At 37.5% G+C, this 4500-nt stretch overlaps 1 non-coding gene across 1 annotated transcript; it reads right to left on the bottom strand.

Annotated features, from left to right (window-relative positions):
* Positions 1-1788: 1788 nt before the first annotated feature.
* On the bottom strand, positions 1789-1976 carry LOC116863572. Its single transcript, XR_004381836.1, has one exon. It is a non-coding gene; the product is annotated as a U2 spliceosomal RNA (small nuclear RNA).
* Positions 1977-4500: the final 2524 nt, after the last annotated feature.

The following is a 4500-nucleotide window of genomic DNA, read 5'->3' as shown; positions in this document are numbered from 1 at the left end:
TTAGCGCTAACTTTCCCTGCTCACTATCTCTAGGTTTTCAGCAGACCCTCTAATTTATCCTCGTGCTTCTCATTTCCGACCCTGGCCTTGCATTCCATGGGCACTGCCTTGGTGTTTACCCTTCCTGTTTACGCTCTGATGGTCCCCTTGTTGCTGATCTTTTGCTCTCTCAACGTCCATGCACAATGCTGTCAGTCTAATGTTTCTCTCTGCTCTCAGAACTAATGCAATTTTTCCTGACCCCCTAAAATTTTTCTTAACAGTTGCCAACTGCCTCCAGGCTCAGTTCTAGATTTTTCTAGCCTGGCATTTAAACCTGCCCACACTAACATTTAGAAGATAGTTACCAGTACAGTGTCCAGCGTGGAGTAGGTACTCAGTAAATGGTGGGAGCTCTTATATTTTATAGCTGCAACTAGACAGTGCCTTGTGCAGGGCTGACATTCAAAAAATAATTTCCGGTCAGTAGACTCTGTTAGGGAGAATTCATGACTCACTAAATTGCATTACAATAGGATTCCTTGCCTTTTCCTCTAACAGCATGGTTTTAAGGTTAATATCCGTAGTGTGTTGCTTAATCAGAGGCTTGGATGGTGAGGCTACAGAGGAGTAGCTCATACTAAACATCTAGGGAAGCATTCCTTTGTACCTGGGGTGGATTATGCAATAGTGCTTATGGCATCCAAGGATGATGGTACCACTTAAGGCAATATGAAAAAAAATGTATCACACGGAATATTCACATGGAGCTTCTATACCTAAAAGACACTGCTACCTCATAATCAAGTTGGAATAGCTGTTTTTAGCATTTTAAAGTGTAACATGCCAAGACATGATTATTTGCATGTTGTTACTCCCCCCCCCCATGCATTCAAAGTGAGCCCGTACATCATCCGTGTTTAACAATGTTTGGGGGACGGATGTGATGTTCCAGCAAGAGATAGCTGCATTTCTGTAACATGGGAATGATGAAGAAGAATTTTATTCCTGTTGATGTGGATGTTTATTCAAAAAAGAGAAGTATTTTTAAATGTTGGTTATTTTTCACATTGATTTAACTGATTTAAGGGAAGAAAATGTGTGAAATTATTCTGAAGCATAAATCCAGTTGTCTTGGAAACTTTGAGAGATAAAAAATGAAAACAAGATATTGTCATGCTTAAACTGCAAGGATCTGAATATAAATCACCTCTAAATTTCTCTATATTTTGTTCCAGTATAAACAAAACTCATTACTAAGGACCAGAAAATATTAAGGACATGGTGGATGTAAAATAGTGCATAGTTTGTAATGTATTTTATTTATATCACCTGTCCAGAAAATCTAAATCCAGCATTTTGTTACTGATTTGGGACAGATTTTTTTCTGGAGGTTCAGTGGAGTCAAGCAAAAGTTAGTCCATCTGTCTGTTTATCTCTCTTTCTTGCTAATAATTTCACATTTGTTTATGCTTTAGGTAACTGTGCCCAAGTGCTGAAATCTCATTTAACGCTTAATCAGATTACAAATTTTAAATGACACAAACAAGTAACATACAACAAAATGCTGTTTGTACTGGGCTTCACTGAGGAAAGCTCAGCGCTGTGAGCAGGTTCTTACAAAATGACCCCTCCCAGCAGCATTAGCTGTAGAGATGCCCACGGTGCTCTCTGATACTTTGCAGAAAATAAAAAGCAAGTAGGGAACTGATGCATTCTTTCACAAAGGCTTTTATAAGCAATAACCTAGTCTAAATGAAAACCATGGAAATTAAAGCACATCCTTTAGTAGAGGCAAACAAACTGTCTCTGAACTAAATATTTCAGGGAGAAAGTGGAATTCCTAAGATTGTAAAAGTGGCATCTAGGATTCTTATGTAGTTAGCTTAAAAAGTGATCCACGTTTAATCAGAAGCAAGAATGACTTTATTTAACAGGACTATTACTAGTGACTTTCGTTAATACACTTGATCTTAGCCAAAAGGCTGAGAAGCAATGTGACTTTTGTTAATAACAAAGCAAGTTGCTTCTGTATATTTCTACTCCTGACCCTTATATCCACTGGCTAATATTCAGTTACCTTTTTCTCCTTTTTTCTTCCTGATCTCAAATTACACACTTCTCTATTGTGGGGTTTCTTTTCCTTTTCTGCTTTTTCTAGTAGCCAAGGATGTGCTCTTTCAGCTATGACCATTCTGGAAACATGGAGTATTGAATAATTATAATCTATAATGTATACATTTTGACTTTAAGTAAGTTAGGCAGATATAAATTTAAAAAGGAGTCACTATCCTCTTTACAGTTATCCCTCTCCTAGGGAAACAACCTTCCCATTCCCTCTCCCTACCCTCCCTACACCACCAGTGCACGTGTGCGCACACACACAGCAATCCGAAGAACAGTGGGAGGTCTCCTGTTATGAGACCACACTTCTAGTTTACCCCCTCTAGGCAGCTTAGCAAATTAGTAGAAATGGAAGAGATGTGTTCTTGTTTGGATGGGTGCTTTGGAATTGATAGTTTGATAGGATCTATAGCCTCTTTTAGGAATTAATGACTTGCCCATCCAAACAATATTTATGGTATTTCCCTCCCAGGGCCTGTTTCTGTTGGGGTTCTGTATCTCTGTAGGATAAATTAAATATACATTTGTCATCAAAACTATTTTTCATTAAATGTCCCCTGTGCATAATTTCTCTTACGATGTTCTGTTTGAGCATGCGGGATAGAAAAGTATAATACGAGTGGACCGACAGGCAAGAAGTAGGGCGTGAGAAGGACTGATTCTTCTGACTCAGTTATTTCTGGTTGAGAGCTGCGAGTTAGGGTAGCTGGGTTCTAAATTCCTCCGATGGAATCAGTGAAGACATCTAAGAGTACCAGTGGTAAGAGGTGTGCAAATCACGAATCTGTTCTGCAGTCTTTCTTAGCTGAAAGGGCCGAATGATAAAGGAAGCTAACACATGAAGTCCAAACTATCTTAGGTGACTTTGAGAAAAATGAGATTAGAAAAAATTTTTTTGTCCTGTCTGTAAGAGCTGTAGTAAGGAGTAGCTGAAGGGGGTGGCATTAACTCCAAGAAACAAATGAGGTAGTCTTGCTAGAAGACAAGAGAGCACTTCGGCACTACTGATGATTTCCTTGGAACTGGCTTCAGAGAGCTTTGTAATGGGAGCCCTGGCGAGACTGTGATCACGCACGCGGTCAGCCAGCCTTTAACGTGGTGGTGAGTCTTCATCAAGGAGTAGAAGAGCAAACTCTGAAGAACTACGGCTGTAGCTGGGGTTGGTTTGGGGTAAGACTTACCCTTTCACCTTACAAGTGGAGTTAAATGATGGAAAGATACTTGAAATGGAGGCAAGGTGAAAGACTATTGTAGATAGGAAATCATAATCTGGCATACAAATGTAATTCTAACATTTGATGTCCATGGCATTTGGGGACTTTCTTGGGACAGGGAGAGGGTCTTTTATTTCTCTTTTGCATGCCCGACCATACCCAGCAGAGGACCTGCCATGTCCTCAGTTCGCAGTTCCTGGTCAATGATGATTTCGAGGCTAGTTGATCATAGCTGCCTATTTATTTTCTTATGGGGAGGTTGGAGTAGTTCTTTTTTTCTGTAAGCAGTTTCTTTGTTGAATTTTTACACGTTTGGGTGTAAATGAGAAGTATCTCAAAAAGGGTGTTTTATGCATAGCTTGAAATGTTCATATAACCTAAAAATATATAGAAAGTCATAGCATCATACCAGGTTAGATTCATGTGGACTTGCATAGAAATTTGCAAATAATAACTTGTATTTCTCATATGATGCAAACTTTTTAGTATTTACATGTTTTTAAATTGAATGACTATATAGAAAATGTACTCTTTCAAGAATATACGCAATTTTCTAATGACAGTGAAATCTTAGACTAAGAACAAAACTTTTCAATTCTTGGATGGATTGAGGAAAGTTATCACTAAAGTATTATCAAGAGTATGATGCTTTTCATGAGATTTTCATTGTAGTGTTAGCAATTTTTCTTTTGATACACATTAATGGTGGTGTTAAGTTAAAAACACAATTCATGTAATTGAAAACTTCCCCACTTTATTCTTACACTAAATGCTTTTGCAAAGTAATGGAGGTTTGTTGGAAAAGATGTTCATTAGGTTCACAGTAAAATGACTCATTGTTAAAAAAATAAAAGAAGACAACCTACCAAATGTAGAGTTTGAGAAAGTAAACACTGCACTCTCAAAAGCTCACTTACTGATTTTCTTTTTTTTTTTAAATTTAAATTCAATTAGCCAACGCATAGTCACTTACTGATTTCCATGTTTACCTTCCTTATCTAAAGAAATTAATTATCCTAGAGTTCTAACAGTATTTAGAATGAGAGTTTAAAGAAGTGAAAGTCTAAGTCAAATGGAAGGAAATGCCCTGTATTAAATCTTTATATGTTGTCAACCTTGGTTGAATTCTCAATTTAAAAAGAAAGAAAGAAAGAAAGAAAGAAAGAAAGAAAGAAAGAAAGAA

Source organism: Lontra canadensis, unplaced genomic scaffold (genome assembly GCF_010015895.1).
Source record: "Lontra canadensis isolate GAN:19392208 unplaced genomic scaffold, GSC_riverotter_1.0 scaffold1671, whole genome shotgun sequence".
Taxonomy (NCBI): Eukaryota; Metazoa; Chordata; class Mammalia; order Carnivora; family Mustelidae; genus Lontra; species Lontra canadensis.
The sequence above is the reverse complement of the archived record's forward strand: the minus strand, read 5'-3'. Positions and strand labels throughout refer to the sequence as shown.